This window comes from Vombatus ursinus, unplaced genomic scaffold (assembly GCF_900497805.2).
Source record: "Vombatus ursinus unplaced genomic scaffold, bare-nosed wombat genome assembly UNPS02012602.1, whole genome shotgun sequence".
Taxonomy (NCBI): Eukaryota; Metazoa; Chordata; class Mammalia; order Diprotodontia; family Vombatidae; genus Vombatus; species Vombatus ursinus.
Window position 1 is genome coordinate 156252 of NW_020952380.1, and position 21273 is coordinate 177524.

General features: G+C 35.9%; 1 protein-coding gene across 1 annotated transcript in view; it reads left to right on the forward strand.

Annotated features, from left to right (window-relative positions):
* The window catches only part of SYNE1 (spectrin repeat containing nuclear envelope protein 1), a 552931-nt gene that overhangs the window by 81486 nt on the left and 450172 nt on the right, over positions 1 to 21273 (forward strand). The gene's annotated exons all lie outside the window — the stretch shown is intronic.

A 21273-nucleotide genomic window follows, 5' to 3' on the forward strand; every position in this document is an offset into this window, starting at 1 on the left:
TTAATTTACATTGTGGTTATGTATTCATAACTCAAGAAGTGATAGAGGATTTATACACATTTATATATTCTCCCTTCATTAAGGAACCTCTTACTTGTTATTTTCTGGTTTAGCATTTTCTTTATTTTTTGCCTGTAACTTAACGTAAAGCAAAACTGAAATATCCTTGTTGAGTAAGAGGTCAATGCAGACCAACATTGTAATGCTGAAGAGGACACTTTGGCCATGGATACTTTGTGCCCCTTTTGTAGACAAATCACCTCGGATTAAAATACAAAGGAGGGTACTTTGTAATTCCAGTAACTGGAATTAAATCTCAAATTTTAACAAGTTGTAAGATAATTTTTACTGTTTTAAACCTATGAAAATAGGTCATTGGAATTTACATTTGAATTGTAAGGTAATGACTGACAGAATCTCTTTCTTGAGGTAAAGGACAGATATTTCTTAAGTATAATGGATTAATTAAACTTTTTAAAAAGGATTTTAGTGTCAATTTCAGCCTCTGTAGCTCTCTCTCCTGAAAAAGGGTACACACCTATTTTTGGAAAAGAATCACTTTCTCACACCCAAGTAGTCAAGAGGCTTTGTTGTTGTTTGTCCTTCGTTCTTGAAGAAGACCATGACATCAGGGAGGTGATGCCATGCCATGCAAGTGAATTGGATTTAAGTGAGGGAGGGCTGTGCAAAGTCACCAGGCTCACTTTCTCCTCCAGAGCTATCTGGGTCCAGTGGCCAGATATAGATCAGGACAACTGGAGATAGCCCTCCCAGAGGCTTTGTGTTCAACCACTGTACCATAAAGATGTCCACCTTCAAAGTAGAGGTGGGTCATTGCTCAGGAATGTGCCAACAGTTCTGAGTTCTATGAACTTTTAGGAAATACTATAATGGCACAGCAAAATAATATAGCTTTATTTATTTCCTGGGTCTGCAGCTGTTTTCTGTAAGCTGGGAGTTCTATAAGCTGGATAAACTCAATTATGCCAAGGTTTATATAACTAGAAAGGTATGAGAAACATTTGTTTGTTTAAAGGATTATAACTCTTTCCTCACTCATAAAAAGAAAGAATTGGCTTAGATTCAATACAATTAAACAAATGATTATTAAATATCCAGCATGTGGGCAAGCCACTTTAGTAACAAGAAGGTATCCAAAGATAGCTGTGATACAGCCCTTGTTCTCAAGGACTTTACTGTTTAATAGCAGATAAAACATGTCCACCAAAGGTGGTTTAGGGAAGAATTTTGGAAAATGAAAACTCAGTATGAGTGAGTATGCAAGGTGTTAGGCAAAATAGGTAATTTGGTCTCGTGGTGCATTAAGAAAGGCCTCATTTTCAGGAATAGGGAGATCATAATTCCACTTTAACCCTCTTCATTCAGTAGGCAGTGAGGAGCTACTGAATCAAGAAGTGATGTAGTCAGAGTTGTAGGAAGATTACTTGGGTAAAAATGTGAAGTGTGATTCGGAGAGGAGGGAATAGAATCATCTAGAATCAAAAAGACCAATTACAAATATGTTACAATAGGTGAAGCATGAAGAATTGAGGCCCTGACAGCAAGGCAGCTGCAATGGAAATGGACAGACGAAGGAGAGAGAGTCCAAGAGAAAAAAGCCCAAATAGGCCTTGGCAACTGATTGAATGCGTGATGTGAAACTAAAAGCCTGTGTGACTGGGTGGATGGTGTTTTATCTCTAATAGATTAAAGCTGCATAAAGACTTTTGGGACACCCGGTATATCATCCAGGAAATGCATGATTGGGAAAGGAGGTGGGCTGGTCTTATTTCAGGATTTTTATGATTAAAAAACAATATGTTGTTGGATAACAAATCAGTCCATTTAAATCATCACCGAATTAACCGAGAATTGGTGACATTTTTTTCTGTTACTATGAAGATGAACACTTTTATAGCAAGAGTCACTCTGACAACTATAGTTCCTGTGAAATTAATATTTTGAGTCAGGCTAAGTACTGTGTTGACTAATCCTCTACAGACACCTTGCTGAAACAGGAGCCTGTGGTTTTTCTTCCTGCCTCATGCCCATTTGGCAACCACACCCTTGATATAAGCCTACAAAATGTCATCCTGGAGCTCTATGTTGTTCACGATTTGCTGCCAAAAATGCCATTTTAACTATCTGATTGCTCTTCACTTGTCTTTTTTATTTAATTTAAAAAGCTATTTTTTGAGCTTACTTTCTTTGAAAACTTCCTTGAATGTGTGATATCCTTCCCTTCCCCTCAACTTAATTTTCAACCCCTCAATTAACATTTAGAGATTAAGAAATATATTTTCCCATCCTTACTCGTTCCTCTTTCTCACCACTACTATTTTTTTTTCTCCTTTTGACCTTGAAACAAAGCTTCATTAAAAGTTTGTTGAATTTGTTAGACTCTTGCCAGGGGAGGCTTCTTTGAATAAAATATGCTTTTCTCCTTTTCTAATGTAGATAAAGAATTAAATTAAAGGAGTGGCTGGCTTCCTGCCACTGAGTGAAGAGAGAAGAAATCTCACTCTCTTGTCTAACTGCTCTTTACCAATCCCTTCATGTTTTTCCCTCCTTTCCATGTCCCTTGTATTAAGGTGCTATTGGTCCCCAAAAGCACCACCAGTTTTTTTTTTCTTTGTAAAATATTGTCAGTGGATTGAAGTTAAAATCTCTTCTTCCCCTGAAACATTCACTGTGTGTGAATGAAAAGGAAAATGATTTCTACATTTAAACCTCAATTATCATTTGCATATCATTTTTCCTCCCTCCCTCTTTCTATCTCTCTATGCTTGTGGCCTTGTTTGAAACAGTTTTGCTCTGAGCAGTGAGGAATTTCTCAATTATGGAAAAAAAATATTAGTGATTTAAAGTCAATTTAATGTTGAAGTGGATTGATTTTTAACTTTGGATGACTAATAGTTCTTTAGTAAATTCAAATGATTCTCTCAATTAAAATCAAAATTGTTGGAAGGTCTACCAGAGGTGGGGAGCCTGCTGCCTGGAGACCACATCTGGCCTTCTCGGTCCCTGGGGTGGCCTTTTGAGGGAGTCCAAATACATGAGTTTAAATTCAAAGGGCCACACTTGAGGACCTGGAGATCCTCATGTAGCCTCTAGGTTACAGGTTCCCCACCCCTGTGAGATGCTTTCCTGCTCTCCAAAGCACTACACAACTATCCTCTTTCCTCCTTGTATATATGCTTCTTTTAGATAAAACTATTAAGAAACATGGGAAATTAAACTGTTAAACAAAGCATATCCTTTTAACCATCATCATTTGATTGTTATAAAGCACAGAATTAGCAATAATTATTAAAAGGTATAAATTGTTCTTTGAGATCAATGCTATAAATGGAAGACAAACAAAGTTATAGTAGGATTTGATAATTTTTATTGGGTTTCGGTTTTAATGTGTTAAATTATATTTTGAAATAACTTAGGGCAAGGCAATTGCTAATTTTCAAGTTTTTGTGATATCACATTTAGACCACCTATGCTGAAATCTTGCTCTGATGCCTAACCATAGTGCCAAGCTGATCCAATTGTTTTGGCCATGGGAACTCACACTTCTGTCCATTAAGACATAGAAAGATTGTAATTTAAAGACATGGAGAGGTCAATAGAATGAATAACTATGAAAGAGATAAAATTAGACATCTTTTGAACCAATTAATCACTTTCTGAACCAGGGGTGGGAGCCTTGCTGCCTCAAGGCCACATGTGGTCCTTTAGGTCCCCAAATGTGGCCCTTTGACTGACTACAAACTTCACAGAACAAATCCCCTTAATAATTAAAGGATTTATTCTGTAAAACTTGGACTCAGCCACACCCAAGGACCTAGAAGGCTACAAATGGCTTAGAGGTCACAGGTTCTCCACCCCTGGTCTGGAACACTTACTTTGTTACAGACCTTGTGCTAGTTGCCAGGGACACAACGATAAAAATTGAAACAGTTCCTGTCTTCATTAAGCCCACATTTAAAATATTTTGATGTACATAAGCCATGACTCAGAATTACAACCAGAATTCCAAGCCAAGAAGTATGGAAGCCTTGAAGAGAGTTTTGAACATAAGGGCTTTTCATTGAGGTAGAGATCCAGAGGTGTTTTCCTATATTGAGGAGACATAGGAAGGTTATAGCTGGGCCAGGGTTAGGGAACCTGTGGGCTTGAGGCCACATGTGGTCCTCTAGATCCTCAAGTGCAGATCTTTGCCTGAATCCAAACTTCACTGAACAAATCCCCTAAATTAAAGGATTTGTTTTGTAAAACTTGGACCCAAAGGGCCACACTTGAGGACCTAGAGGTACCACAAGTTTCCCACCCCTGAGCTAGAGGAAGGAGGAAGAATTGAGAATGAATTCACTTAGGATGGGAATGATGGTGAAAAAAGCAGTGTCATCTCTAATTTACTACCTTAATTAATTAATTAACCAGGAGCTTTAAGCATTAATATCTTAAAACTTCAATAAGACCTTTGGGACACCCTGTATTGCCAGGGGCCTGTATACTTTGTTAAAAAAAAAAAAAGTGTGTCTCAATATAATTAGTTTCCTTTATAATCCTATTTATTTTATTATATGTTTTAAAAGCATTATTTTGAGAAGGGGACAGACAAAGGGGTCTGTGACACAAAACTTTGGTCTTCAGACTTTTTAATGTTGTGGGCTTGGAAACAAGCTTGAATAAGTCTGGGGGTTAGTCTCAGATATTAGACCCTGCTTGTGAAACTTAAGAGCCTTATTTAAAAAAAAAAAAATATCCCAGCAATGTTCCTAGCTAGGTATCTCCTTAGATAAATGAGTAAAGAAAGTACAATTGCTCTGCTTTGCTTATCTGACACACTGGTATTTAGATATATCTTAGAGCAAGGCAATTATTAATTTTAAAATCTTTGTATTACTACATTTAGGCCACCTTCACTGAAATCTTGCTCTGATACCTAACAATAATGTTGAGGTACTCCAATTTATAGATTATGCCATAAAGTTCCACTGTAGGTTAAGATATTCTTTCCTATTAATGAAATATGGCAGAAGATTAGGGTTTTTGTTTAAGGTCATGGGTCATGGACCCAGAGAGGTGAAGTAACTTTGTAAAGTTCACACAACTAAGCATTACATTGGTAAAGCCAGGACAAGAACCAATAGTTTTCTGGCCTTCTACTCCAATGCTTCCCACCATACCATGCTGCCTCTTTCCTAAGGCACTCCAATGATTTTTTTTAGGCATGCATTACGCATATTATCTGATAAACTTTCATTTTTGTACAGTTTCTTAATTAGCCATTATTTTGTATTCTTCTGTAAATCAAAATTTCACCCATATTCCCTGCTTATAAAAGAATCTATGTGACTCCCACAGGAGCAACCTTTTACTACATGTTTCTAATTATGATCACTGTAATTCCTTAATGTTTTTCTTAATATCAGATGTTTGGAAAACCTCCAGAAAGTTCAAAGAACAAATAAACCAAACACAACTGTGAGTTGTAGAAATACCATCATAAATTAAATTCTCTTCCAACAGCGAGATTTGGGATGGTAGCAAGAAAACACCTGGGCATTGAACTTTCCTTCCAGATTTTCTATATATAAGGTATGGAGGCCTTGGGCCCATCAAGTAAGTCTCTTACATTCAATTTTTTTTTCTGTCCACAAAACTGGGGGCAGGGGAGTGTTAATCTCTGTCTACTCATAGTTTTGAATCCCACATTTTACAGATGAGGTGATTTAGGCACAGAGAAATGAATCAACTCAACCAGGGTCACGTTGCTAGTAAGTATCCAAGGTAGGATTTAAACCAAATTCTACCTTCTAATACCTCTACTAATTGTATTATGGATCAAGTCAGATAAAGTATGTGAAAGTACTTTTTATAAACTCTACAAGAAATATAAAGATTTATTTTAAAAGCATTTAGAATGATAGACTGACAGAGTTGGAAAAGGAAACAACCATCACTTAACCCTGTTCCTCTTGAGGAAACTGAGACCAAGAAAGATTGCTTTCTCTACGCGTCTTATTCCACAGATATGACTAGATCTCATATATCTTGGCTGAAAAGGTCTTTGTTTTGTTTTCCAGTGACTCCTTCCTTAATTTTTTTTTTTTTTGGTGAAGCAATTGGGATTAAGTGAGTTGCCCAGAGTCACACAGCCAGTGAGTGTTATGTGTCTGAGGCTGGATTTGAGCTCAGGTCCTCCTGACTCTAGGGGCAGTGCTTTATCCACTGCACCACCTAGCTGTCTCACTCTCTCCTTATTTCTAAAAGAAACTTTTGTGCATGCTATCAAAAATGAATGTTTTAGTTTTATTTGGGGGTTGGATCTGTGATTTCATTGTATAGGGAACTTGCTAGAGCAGCAGTTCTCAGAATGCAGTCTGGGCATGGTTAAGGGTCCCTAAGATCCTTTCAGAGGGTCCATAAGGTCAAAATTATTTTCACAATAACACTAAGACACTTCAATTTCTCATACAGTATCAAGTTCTAACCCACATAAACAAAAGCTCTTTGGGGGGGGATCCTCAATTTTTTAAGACTGTAATAGGATCCAGAGACCAAAGAATTTGAGAACCTTTGTCCTGCAGCAGGGCAGACTAGCAACTTCTAAGAAATTCATAGTTTTATACAATTGCCTGGGGCAATGAAAGATTAAATGACTTACCTAGGCTCACACTGTCAGCATGTGACTAGGGCGGGGGAGGCTGGTCTGCCTTGCTCTGAAGAAGGTACATTACCTCTAGCCTTTTCACCACACCACCTCTCAATAGAGCTTAGGTAGTAAGTAATAATTTGGGGGGCATTAATTCAGAAGACATTCCTATAAGACTATTGGTTAATTTTCACATGCTGAAACTTTTAGGTATCATAAATTTTAACACATCAAAATCAACAGCTTGAGTAGTCATATTCTTCATTGAAATTGCATGGCACCTTTTTTTTTTTTTAAAGACGTGTGAAGACAGTCTTTGTTGAAATGGCTCTCACTTAGGAAGCGGTGCAGTTGGTCAGCAAGCAGGGGGTAGGACCAAAGAATGAGAGAAATAATGGCAGCACATTTAACCGAAGTGTTGCTATAGCAATGCCAAGAGGATAATGCTGCTAGGCTGGTTGGAGGTTTCCTTGGTGAAAACCTGTGTTTGGTTTGGATCCTGATTGAATTAGGGCTGCTTCCAAAACTCAGTAGAACAGGTGGAATATGTTGAAAACAGACTTTAAGACTCACAGCAAGATAAAAGGTATTGTTTTTCTCTCTGTGTGTAGTTTCCCTTCATTTTGAATTCCAGTCATAAGCTTAGTTAAGTGATGTAAAAAACCAAGTGTTATGATGTGTACCAGCTTTAAAAATGAACTCTCTCTGGTTCTATAGATGTTTACTCTTGCTAAGTGGAATTTTAGTTATTGGTGGTAGAACTGACACTGATTTTATTCTGACAGGACTTAAATATCTGATATCACTATGAGCAAAAACTGTCATTGTGGAAAATATAAAGAATTTTTCTTTGAAACCAGGATAAAATCTGTTATGAATATAAATCTGAATGATCTTTAGATATTTCTATGTTTGTTTTTTAAGTTGTAAAATGTTCGTATAAAATGTGTGCTTCAGATAAAGATGAGAATCATCTTTAAAAATCCTTGAAAAATGGAGTAAAGTATGTTTATCATTATGAAGGTATTATTAATTTTGTTTCTAATACTGGCAGTTGGCAATTATTTTACATTTACCATATGTAAAACATATATACTTATTCATATATTATATATACATATTATCTGGACATACATATATGAATTCAGTAGAATTATTTCACATGTAAAATTAATAACACAGAATTATTTTAGTTGATGTTTAAACTCTAATTGAGTTTGGAATTTCCACAATTTACCATTTTTCCTGTTATTAAATTGAGGTAGAGATCTCAAAATGATCAGTTACTAGGTTATACCTATATTTGAACTGTGGAATAAACAGGCCCAGATACTTTTCAGTGCCATATTATAGAGTTAGGGAAATCCTGTTCCTTCACCCTTCTGATTTTCATTTGTGGAGAAATGGTCTTGACAAAAATAGAGTGTTGTGAAAGTATTTGGCAGGCACCTCTCCAGAGAAGGTTTAAACCACTTCAGGTTGTCTCTGTTGTGTTGTTCAGTCATTTTCAGTTGTGTCTGATTTTTTCTGACTACATTTGAGGCTTTCTTGGAAAAGATACTGGAGTGGTTTGCCATTTTTTTCTCCAGCTGATTTTATAGATGAGAAAACTGAGGCAAACAGAATCAAGTGACATGTTCGAGGTCACAGAGCTAATAAATGTCTGAGGCCAGATTTGAATTCATGAAGATGAGTCTTCCTAACTCCAGGCCCAACCCTCTGTCTTCTGTACCACTTAGCTGCCTTTGATTGAGTCTATAATTCCAGTTAAAAAAGACTTCATAAAGAATGTGTCTAAGTGCTAACTCATCTTAAATTTGTTCAGTTGACTGAAATTTGGAATATGATTTTTGATTATATGTAAGTAAAACATTTGACTTAGTTTGCATTCATATTTATGTGTTTCTAAAATATTTACCTTTTTATAACGTATGCCCATTTTTTTGCCACTATAAAGGCAATGTAGCAAAATAGAAGGAATTTGGTTCAAATTTTCCCTGAGTCACTGTGTGGCCCTGGACAAGTCACTTTACCTCTATGTATCTCAGGAAACTCTCTAAGATTCATCTGCTAAATCAGTCATTTTCTATCTTTTTTTGTTTCAGAATCACTTTATACTCTGAATAATCATTGAGGACCCCAAAAGAGCTTTTGTTTATGTAGATTATATTTGTCAATATTTACCCTATAAGAAATTAAAACTGATAAAATTTTAAAATATCAATTCCTTTAAAATAATAAATCTGTTTCATCTTATTATAATAACATATTTTCCAAAGCAAAGTTTAATGAAGAGTGACATTGTTTTATATATTTTTGCAAATCTCTATTTAAAAAAAACAGCTGGATTCTTGTATCTACTTCTGAATTCAATATGTTGTGATATTTTATTTTGGTTGTAGTATCTGAAGAAAATCTGGCCTCCCACAGCAATATAAACTGGAAAAGGCAGGAGTATTTCAATAGGCAAATGATGTCTTAGCATTAGTATGAAAATAGATTTGACCTCAGGCCCTCTGAAAAGGTCTCTAGAGTAGACCACACTTTGAGGACTGCTATACTAAATCATAGACAGTATATTGATGAGGGGAGTTCAGAATCACAAATCTTTCATGTATATAGTTTTTTTATCCATTAATTACTTCTGAGATAATTAAAACGATTTATCAAAAATGCTATATAGATTCTTCTTAGTTTGGGTGCTTCCTGGCCCAATTTTTCTGCTTCCCATCATGCTGTACTCAATCCACTTCTCAGTAAGCAGCCAGCAGATACTGCTTATTATCTGCTTGTATTTAGAATTCTGCATTCAGGTCAGCTTCCTACTTTAGTTTTATGTGTACTGGAAAAGAACAAGGGTTAGTACCTGCTTTGTCAGCAGAGGGAGAAAGCTGTGCTTTCTTGAATTTCAATTCAATCTGATAAGTATTTCTCAAATGCTTGTGTTTAGAAGTCTTTGCTAGACATTGGGAAATATAAAATTTACATAAGACCAGGTCACTGCTCTTATGGAGTTCATAATCTTGTATGATATGAACACAGAGAATTATAAAATATAATAATATGTTGGTGCCTTAGAGAAGTCTCGAGCAAAGTGCTCTGTGGGTCAAATGAGGTCATTATGGACACAAATAGTTAGAGAAGGATTTATGGAAGAAGTTATATTTGAGTTGTCTTCCAGAATTGGTGAGAGTCTGTGTAGGGTAATGGTTAGAGAGCTAGCCTTATGATCAGATAAACCTGGATTTAAGCATGTCATACTGACTGTTACACTGGGGATATCACTTAATGTAAGACTATGTACAGTCTTACAAATTGCGAAGAAGGTACTGATTTGAATTGGGAGTTTCCTACAACCCTGAAATCACAGGTTTAGTTTTTTATAAAAATGATTCATAAGCATTCAGCAAGTGAAGAAGGGAATGGAAGGTGTTCCTGGCATATAGAACAGGATTAGTAAAGGCAAGGAAGTGGAAATGGATGAAGAGAGTGTTATTACATTTTAACTCAAGCTTGGAATGGGAGGAAGGGAGTAATATGAGATAAGACTGGAAATCACAAATGGTGCCAGATTGTGGAAGGTGGTGATATGGATGTGCGACACCCTGATTACAAAATACACACCATGGAGTTTTAGTTTTATCCCATCTGTGCTTTATGTTTACTTCCTGCATTTTCCAAGGATTGGACTGACCATCATTGCCTGGGGTTTATAACATGGTGTGAGCATTGTGGGTTATGAGAACCAGGAAGAGGGCAGAGTTGGGAAGCAGCTTCTATATAGGTGTCTGGGCCAAAAGTTCTTCTTCTATCAGTCTTCATCTAAGTGACCCTCCCTTTCTATTTCTATTTGAAGCATTCTTCTCCCTAATCCCCAGAAAGGTATAAAAAAGGGGGCTTTTTTGGGGATGTTATTTTTGTTTTTTTGATTGTTTGTTTTTGTTGAGAGAAGCTAGGAAACAAATATGAGGAGGGAGAGTTTGATTGGCAACTATTTGCTTTTTGGATTCTACTCTCCAATCTCTCACTCATTTTTTTTCAAGAAGATGAATGATCACTTCAAAAGAATATAAATGGTAGAGAAAGAACTGATGGAGTTTGAATAAAGATTAAGGCATACTTTTTTCATTTTATTTTTTTCATGGTATGTTTTTTTTTCTGGAGAGGAGGTCTGTATTTTCTTTTATAACATGACTAAAATGTAAATATGTTTTCTGATTGCACATGTATAACCTATATCAAATTGCTTATCATTTCAAGGGAGGGAGGAGAGAGGAAGGTAGGGAGAGAATTTGGAACTCAAAATTTTTTAAAAAATGAGTGTTAAAAATTGTTTTTACATGTAATTGGAAAAATAACAAAATATTATTCAAAAAAGGGAAATATAGCTGACAAATAAAATAAGTACATAATAGTTGGAAAATAGTTTCCTGAATGAATGTGGAAGAATAGATATTTATAAGCAAACTCAGCATATATATATATATATATGAATAGATATATACATATATATGAATATGTATATATATATTCTGATAAGAAATGAAAGCCCATGTGTAAAACAAAAAAAAATAAAGATAGACTCAAATGAGAGAATATATAACATTAAAAGTCTCTTTGAGATGACTTTATTTTGTATTACAATAATTGATTATAGTTAAATAATGAATAATTTTGAAAAATTAAAGAAATGTATACATAAAGTCCTTTCCATTTGAATGTTAAATACCAACTGAAATAGAGAAAATATGAAGGTTTTGCTTCTTTTCCCTCTCTTAATCTGAGGGTAAAGCATTAAATCATTAAAATTTAAATGAATTTCCGCGTTCAAATAAAATACTTGATGAAAAGGCATATGTCAGGAAATTTTTCAATACTGCCTTCCCTCCTGTTGTGCTGATGCTGATAAGCAGTCCCAAAAGGAAACGATTGCACACTTGTGGTAACTTTCTTGCAAAAGTAGGCAACAACCGCATTCTTTGATAAGTTGGAACTGCATGTAGCAACTAACAAGTTGGGCCAATATAGAGTTCATGTTCCCATTCAGAGGCTAGACTATGTTTTGCTTTCTCTAGTTTAAAATGCAGACTGTCATACTTTTTAGCAAGTATATTTTATATGTGGTCTGTTAGTGGAAATAAAATTAAAAGTAGAATTTTTTCCATGGATCTATTCTAGCATGCAGCATGTATTCTAGATGATCCCTTTTCAACATTCACATTGTTCTCATGTCATAACTGTCATTATTCCATCCATTTCTAAAGTCTATTCCAATACATCTTCTAACCTTTGTGCTTTTGTATGACTTGGGCTAGTAGTCAGAAGGTCTAGAATGATGGAATGTTAGCGATGAAAAGAATCTTAAAGACTATCCAAGCCATTTTGAAAATAAATATGCTAAGGGCTAGAGAAGTCTTCTCATTTATTGGGTGTTAGTCCTGAAATGAATCAAATTCATAAGTGGAAGACAAAATCATTTTTAATCGAGATAAAGAAGTTCATGAGTCTGGGTCAGTCACCCACATATCTGAGTACATGGATGTAAACCAAGAAAACTCCAAAAAGGTTTATATACTTTCAAGAGGAAAAAGGGGATGGGAGTCATATGAGGAGTGAGGCCTAGTCATAAGGCCCCAGATGCCATTGGCAATCTGAGCAAGAAAATCCATTTCATTCTGATTGTTTTACCCTTCATGATCTAACTCACTGCAAATCTTACTGAAAGAGGCATGGACATTTTTAGAGTCACTTTTGATAGTCCATGCCAGCCTTTGTCTATAGGTGGTTGTAGCCCTTTGATTTGGAAGAGGATCAAAATGACTTCACTGTGTTAGAGTCAAGTTACAATATGTCTGACTGTGGTTGATCAGACCAATACAAGCTCAGAACGCTCTAACACAGATGAAGTACACATAGACCATGTGAACTTTTGGTTTATAGGATAAACAGAACTAAAGATCCTTAGGGTAGAGCTCAGTCCAAACTAGTTGAGAGTAAAGTACCTCTAGAACTGGAATTCAAGACATTCCCAAGATTGTTTAGAGGGAAGAGCTTCACTTACTGCCAGGTTGGCCTTTCAGCAGAGAAGGCAATATTACATTTGATATTAATAATATTAAAGTTAATTTTCCTGCCATTCATAAGTGGAAATTCAATATGTAAAAAAATAAATAAATAAAAGGTGATTTCAAGGACAGAGTACTAGCAGCTACAGGGATTAAGAAAGGTGTCTAGTTAGGGGTGATACCTCAATTGAACCACTTTGAAGGAATCAAGGAATTCAAAAAGGGAAGAGGGAGTGAATGGAAGAAGGGCATTCCAGTTATGTGAAAGAACCTCTGAAAAGGCATAGAGTTCTCTAGAGATGGAATGATGAGTTCAGAGAATAGCAAGTAGTTCTGTATAACTGAAATGTAGAATGTGCATGTAGAATGTAAAGGAGAATAGTATGAAATAAATAGAGAAAGGTAGATAGGAGCCAGATTGGAGCAACTAGCTGGGGTATTTTATTCAAGAGGTGATGGAAAATCAGTGAAGATTTTTAAGCAGGGAAATAATATGGTTAGACCCATGCCTTCGACCTATTACATTTGTAGTTGTGTGGAGAGGGGCATGAAGAGGGGAGACTGGAAGCAACCAATTGATCAATCAGTAGCCATTTATTAAGCATTTACTTTATGCCAGGTACTGTGCTAGATGGTTTGGAAATGAAGGTAAATGAGACAGTCCTTCCCCTCAAGGAATTTATTACATTCTCTCTGAAGAGGGGAGAATTAGGAAGCTATTGCATTAGACCATATTAAAAGTGATAAGGGCATAAACTAGAGTAGTGGCTATGTTAGTGGAGAGGATGGGACAAATCTGAGAGATGCAGAGACAGAATGGAGAAGTCATGGCAACTGAATGGATGTGGGAAGTGGAGAAGGAAAATTCACAGATGACTCCAAGGTTTTCAACCTAGGTGACAGGAAGAATGATAAAGGAGGGCTGAGTTTTGGAGAGAGATGAGTTTTGTTTTAGACATGTTGAATTTCAGATTCCCATCAGACATACATACAGATATCCAGCAGGTAGCTGGTGCTGCAGGGATGGGCTAGGCATATAGATTTGGAAAAATATGTGTGTGTGTGTGTGTGTTTGTGTTTGTGTGGGTGTATGAGAGACAGATTTGTACAGACAACCAATGGATTTTAGCCCTATTGTTGGCCTCAGAGCTTCCAAACTTAAGCAATTCACCAGCCTCAACAGCAGGCATTATAAGCAAGTATATCCATCCTTGGCTGCATTTTTTTTACTCTTGGAGGGGAATATGTTGACATTTGGTTTTATGGCACTGGAAACAACATGTGATAAACTTGCTGGTGGGATTTTTTGTTTGTTTCTTTTTGTTTTTGTTTATAGTAGCACGTGAGCTGTTTCTGGCCACAGAGAAATGCTGGAGGCCTTGTCTTACTCTTATATTTCATTTAGCGCCCTTCTCTTCTGAAGGATGGTTGGTTGCATTTTCTAATTCTCTTTGTCAATTTGCCCTCTGAAAACCTATACTGCGTGAAACTTACTTTTTTCCATCTACAAACTTAATAAAATTTGAACTTTATAATTCCCTAAATTATACAAACCACTATTCATTAGTTGAACAGTCCTGGAAGCTTTGGCATTGATAATGTAAAAATAAATTGGGCATTGCATTGGGCATTCTGATTTTTTTAGCCAACTTCAGTCGGTTATAGCCAAATAGACAAATTACTAAATTTTAATAGTGTAATAGCCCAAGCACAATATCCAGATATATACTCTTTCTCCTTGGTTTCCCACCACAAATTTCTGTCTGTGTCTCAATCTCTCTCTGTATGTGTATATGTGTATGTGTGTGTCTTTCTCTCAATCTTTCTCTAACACACACACACACACACACACACACACACACACACACAAACCACCACTATGACCACCAAGTCTTTTAGTGTTTACATAATGCATTTCATTCAAAGAGCAATTTTATTTTAATTAGAAGTGTATGATTTCCAAGCCTGAGTCAAGGGTACACTGAATTATTGGCACATCTCATATAGGTATATTACAGAATAGAAGGTTTTGTGCCTAACTAGATACATGAGTTATGGCACTAGGCCAGCACAACATGCAAATAATATTTGGACTGGTTACATTATTGGCTGTTTACAATAATAAAGAACAAAATCATTTTACTGGAATTTTGCCACAATGGCAGTTCTATCTGCTTAAACAAAATATATTTTGATGTCTACACAAGGACATGGTTAAATGTTTCAATAAGTTGCCTCAGTTTTCCTTTCTAAATGGAAAGGCTTACACTAGAGAGAGCAATGTTTCTCAAGCCTTGTGGTCTGCTAAGCAGGATGTTCTGTGCAATGGGAAGAGAGATATGTGAGAGAATTTCAGTGCTGATGATATTTTCCTCTGTAAGCTATGTGATATAAGATACATAATTAATTATAAACACAGAATTTTTAAGGGTGAAAATAGGCTTAAGTTTCTCTCCTTTGCACATTTTTTTTTTTTACGCTTCCTGCTCCTATCCCTTATCTATCTACTCACAGGATGAGCATTTGTGGATTTTCTCAAGATATTTCAAGCCCCAGAGTATTCTTTGGCCAGATTAGTTTGGACAAGATGAATTCTAAAGTGTTTTCTAGCTCTAATTCTATTTTTCCATGAAGTGCCTAAGTTTTATTTGCCTGGAGTTTTTAGTTTCAGTGAGCCATGAGATTTTTGTATAATTCTACTCCTACCATATCATTTTATTTTGAAAACATCAGGTGGGAAATGTTAAATAATAGAAGTAAGTGGAATATTCTTCAGAGATGATGATTCAGTGGTGACATGAATTATTTAAATAGTATAAAAATTTGGTAGTCACAGAACCTTAATTTCATTTCATTGTTTGATATTCTTTGGATCACTAAAGAGCATCTAAACTATTACTATATAAAGGAGATATTTGATAGTGTTTCCATGTAAACAGCTATTTTGGTTAATTTATATACCAAAGGGGATCTATTAGCTTGCATGATCTGGTTTGACTTTTAACATTCATTATATTAAGAAGATTATTACTAAATTTGCATTCATGTTTTCCCTCTGCTTTCAGCCTTTACAACTGTGTCCAAAAGTCAGATCTCTGGGGTTTTATTCTGTCTCTCATACCAGTTCAACTTTTCAGTTTGATTTAGTTCACAGTTTTAAAGGAGCTACTCTGAGCAAAGCACACAGTGCTAGGTGATGGGGGAAATACAAAGTTTATATAAGACATAGCACACGGCTGTTTTCATGGAATTCGTAGGCTAGTGGGCCAGATAGAATATGATTCTGTGTCTATCCAATGCTTACATATCAGCAGGCATAATTATTGTGAAAACACTGTTTAGCATATTGGAAGTCAGCTAAAATTCATACTTTACTGCTGGATTCTCCAAATAGATAATTTCATTTGTCTTACTGATTAAAGTAATTCCTAATACATATATTATTTGTGGATAGTAAATCATGTGTTTAATTGTAATATGTCATTTTGATCATTATCTGACTAACTTACTGACCCTCTCTGGATAAGTCTAAATACACATTTTAGAGAGAAAACCAGTATGCTTAGTCATAGGTGCTAAGTTTGTCAAAAGAGAAACCTTACCAAGTATTTCATTGAAATCTTAAATCTTATTCAAAGCAAATGAACAGAAGCATACACAAGTCTAGTTACGTATTCTCTTTTTAAATAAAGAATAAATTATGTGACTAGAAATGTTGAGAAAATGCACTAAACACTGGCAGACTATTTTTCTTGAGTGATAGTGTGGCCTTGTGGGTAGAGAATTGGCCTTGAGTATGGAAGACCTCAATTTAAATCCCACCTCTGACGCGCTGGCTACGTGGCCTTGGGCAGACCAGTTAATCTTTCAGTGCTTTCGGCAACCCTCTAAAACTATAATTTCCAGAGAAGATGCTGACCTACCTTCCTTCTTTTATGAATAACCTACACGGCAGGGGTTGGGGGGGGGGAGCCTGGAGGCCACAGGTTCCCCACCCCTGATACTTTTAAAATCACAGATCTATTCATTTATTTATTTATTTATTTTAGGCAACTGGGGTTAAGTGACTTGCCCAGGGTCACACAGCTAGTGTCAAGTGTTTGGTCTGAGGCCAGATTTGGACTCAGGTCCTCCTGACTTCAGGGCTGGTGCTCTATCCATTGTGCCACCTACCTGCCTCTACTGTGCCACCTAACTGCCCCTTGGTCTATTCTTTAAATACAGAAAAATTCTATGATAAGATTGCTTATTTTTATATATATTCATATAATATCTTCTTAAACACAACTCCATGTACAGTGAAAAAAACCTACAGTTCTATTTACCCAACAAGATATTATAAAGAATCTCTATGTTTATAGTTGTATATTATGCATACCATTAGATATTTATTTTCAAGATATTTCCCCCAGTGCATATCTTTTGTAAACTTTGTGGGTAAACTGTTTTGTGTGTGTGTGTGTGTGTGTGTGTGTGTGTGTGTGTGTACATGTGTGTGTGTAAATTTTCAGCATTTTTTCATTACAACAAATTGTAAAAACCCAAGAATAATTTTTAATTTTTGACAGGTGAAGACATGCTGAGTTCATGAAACTTAAGAAATTAAACATTTCTTTAGGGAAAAAATAGTAGGAAGAAACGATGGCATCAAAATGATGGCATAGAGGGTTCTTTTTTATTTTGTTGTTTTTTCTTCTCTTTTTTTTAACTTAGGATACAGCTGGCTTTGTCTGACTATATGAACTAAAAATATATTTGGAGATCCCATTAAAATATGTTTTCACAGTTCACATATTGAATGGGAAAAAAAGTGTAGAGGGATTTGTTGGCATTTAAAAACATGTAATGCTACAAGAAGATATAATCTGAGCTTTCCAAAAAAAGGTCTTTTAGCTAAAGTCTAAATATAAACACAGAAGTTCACTATCAAATGGAGCAGCAACAATAGCAGTGGTGGCTCATGAAGGTGGTGACTTTGGCATTTTCCCTCCCTCCTGTGCCAGATTTTCTTTTTTGAGAGCCTCAGATGCCTCTTGAGTTGTTTTCCTTTTTATAGCCTTTTCACCCAGATGTCCTTCACCATGCCTGCATCTTAAGTGTGTGAATTTCTAAAAAGATGAGTCTCTTCTTTAGAACGTCTTAGCACCTCTACCTTTTCTTTCAGATTGGCTTTTTTATTTATTTTTATTGTATTTTTAGAAATATTTCTTTTTTGTCTTTTTTTATTAATTTATTTTGATTTATCAGTAATCACTTCCACATGCTTTTGAGTTTAAAATTTTTCTCCCCCTTCCTCCCCACCACCCTCCCCAAGACAGTGCACAATCTGATATAGGCTACACATTTACATTCCTATTAAACACATTTTCACATTAGTAATGTTGTAAATTAAAATTAAAACCAATAGGAGGAATCATCAGAAAGAGGAAACAAAACTCAACAGAAGAGAAAAGAAAATAGCAATTCAACTTCCATAGTTCTTTATTTGGATGTGGATAGCATTTTCCATCACGAGGCCTCTGGAGATGTCTTAGATCCTTGTATTGCTGGGAAAAGTTAAGTTTATCAATATTAGTCATCACTCAACATGGCTGTTATTGTGTACAACACTCTCTTGGTTCTGCTCACTTCACTCAGCATCAGACCATACAAGTATTTCCAGGTTTTTCTGAAGTCAGCCTGTTCATCATTTCTTATAGCACAATAGTATTCCATTACATTCATATACAACTTGCTCAGCCATTCCCCAATTGATAGGCATCCTCTCAATTTCCAACTCTTTGCTACCACAAAAAGAGCTTCTATGAATATTTTTGTACATGTGGGTCCTTTTCCCATTTGTATGCTCTCTTTGGGATATAGACCTAGAAGTGCTATTGCTGGGTCAAAGGGTATGCACATTTTTATAGCCCTTGGGTCATAGTTCCAAATTGCTCTCCAGAATGGTTGGATCATTTCGCAGTTCCATCAAAAATGCATTAGTATTCCAATTCTCCCCGTCTTCTCCAACATTTATCATTTTCCTGTTTTGTCATGTTGGCCAATCTGATAGGTGTGATGTGGTATCTCAGAGCTGTTTTGATTTGCATTTCTCTAATCAATAGTGATTTAGAGCATTTTTTCATATGACTATAGATGGCTTTAATTTCTTTATCTGAGAACTTTATCCTTTGACCATTTATCAATTGGGGAATGGCTTGTATTCTTATAAATTTGACTTAATTCTCTATATATTTTAGAAATGAGGCGCTTATCAGAGAGACTGGTTGTAAAAATTCTTTCCCAATTTTCTACCTTCCTTCTAATCTTAGTTGCATTGACTTTGTTTGTGCAAAAACTTTTCAATTTAATGTAATCAAAATTATCCATTTTGCTTTTTGTAATGTTCTCTGTCTCCTCTTTGCTCATGAATTCTTCTGTTCTCCATAGATCTGATAGGTAAACTATTCCTTGCTCTCCCAGTTTGCTTATAGTATTAGCCTTTATATCTAAATCATGAACCCATTTTGACTTTATTTTGGCATATGGTGTGAGATTTTGGTCTATGCCTAGTTTCTGTCATACTCTTTTCCAGTTTTCCCAGCAGTTTTTTTCAAAGAGTGGGTTCTTATCCCAGAAGCTGGGGTCTTTGGGTTTATCAAATAATAGATTACTATAGTCATTGACTACTGTGTCTTGCATATTTAACCTATTCCACTGATCCACCACTCTATTTCTTAGCCAGTACCAAGCAGTTTTGATGATTGCTGCTTTATAATACAATTTAAGATCTGGAATTGTTAGGCCACCTTCTCCTGCATTTCTTTTCATTAGTTCCCTTGATATTCTGGAGCTTTCGTTCTTCCAAATGAATCTTGTTACTGTTTTTTCTAACTCTAAAAAATAATTTTTGGTAGTTTGATTGGTATGGCACTGAATAAATAAATTACCTTAGGTAGAATTGTCATTTTTATTATATTATCTCGGCCTACCCATAAGCAACTGATGTTTTTCCAACTATTTAGTAAATTGGCTTTCTTTGAACAAGGTCTTCCCTGTCATCATCATCTTCCTGCCATTAATCCCATCCCATCCCATCTTGCCATGCCTGTAGAATTGTTTGTGTCAGAGTTCCATAGTACACTTTGTTTCTCACCCATTCTCTGTTTACATAGACACCTGGAACCACATTCATTGCTTTTATTATTATTTATTATATTCGTTATTCATTTTGTTATTTTTTCTTGTGAATTCCCCCCTACCAGGACTTCCTCCACACACACATATCATACTTCTTTCTCTCTAGGGTATCTGATTTTTAAATTTTTATGTAAGCATTTCTGTACCTCCTCCTCAAATGTAAGATTAAGTCCTTTTTAGTTTAGATTGTTAGATTTTAGAATTTCCATGGGTAGAGGTCCTGTAATGCCAACATTGGTAGGACAATGAAGCACAACAGGGCTTAGAGCTGGAAGAGGGTGCAGGTGGTGCCTCCTGCACAGTATGTGGGAGATTCTCCAGGGATTCACCCTCCTTACTCAAGTTGCAATGCACAGCAGGAAACAGTCGATTTTCCTGAGTTAACAAAACACCTACCCCCCCCCCCCCCGGGCAGTTTAGTCCATTAACCACTTACCTACTGCACAGTGGCAATATTTGGTTCTCATAAGAAACCATTTGAACTGTTTTCCTCTAATTTTAAAAGGAAAATATAGTAGTAGTATTTTACCAAAAGTGTAAAACAATTTCAAGGCATCAAGATATCAAAATCATGTTATTGATGACTAAGCTTTCTTTCTCCAGTTACTCCTTCTAAAGAAAGAGGATTGTCCAACTTCAGCATGTTGTATCTCATCCCCGAGCCTAGGCATGGCTTCCTTTAACAACTTTGTAGATGGTACAAGTATTCCTCACTTTATTTTAGAAATGACACAATGGAAACTCAGAAATGCAGTGACTTGCTCACCATCATACAGCGAGTAAGTGCCCAAGTGGTGATATGAACCCATTTCCTAATTCAAGGCAGCAACATTATGTCTTCTACAACACACCTGACCTTTCTTTACTTACCACGCCTACCCTTGGATGAGTACACCTACATCTACCTCATGTATAACTATGAGGTTGGATCATATGGGAAGGGGGGAAAAATGGAGAAAGGGGACATAAGAAATAGTAGAAGGAATTTGTATGAATTGCAAGTTAGAATTTCTAACATGACTTAATATCATAGAATTTTAGTGTCAAAAAGTATCTTAGATATCATTAAGAATGATCCTTTTACTCTATAGATGAAGGTATTGAAGCACCAGTTAGAGTCAAAACATGATTCAGCTACCAGTGCCTTTTAGACTGATTCATGGTCTAGTGCTTTTAGGTTCTAGAATGACCTTCAGAGAGAAGTTCCTCCTAACCTTGTACATAGGTACAGTTTCTCTAGGGATCATGAATTGGTCTTGATTCTATAATTAGTGATTGAGGAGTAGAATTCTTACCTGATACCCTGGAGCTTTGGGATAGATTCCATGGCAGTTAGCTTCCTGCTTAGAGATACAACACACTGTAACTGGAAGAACA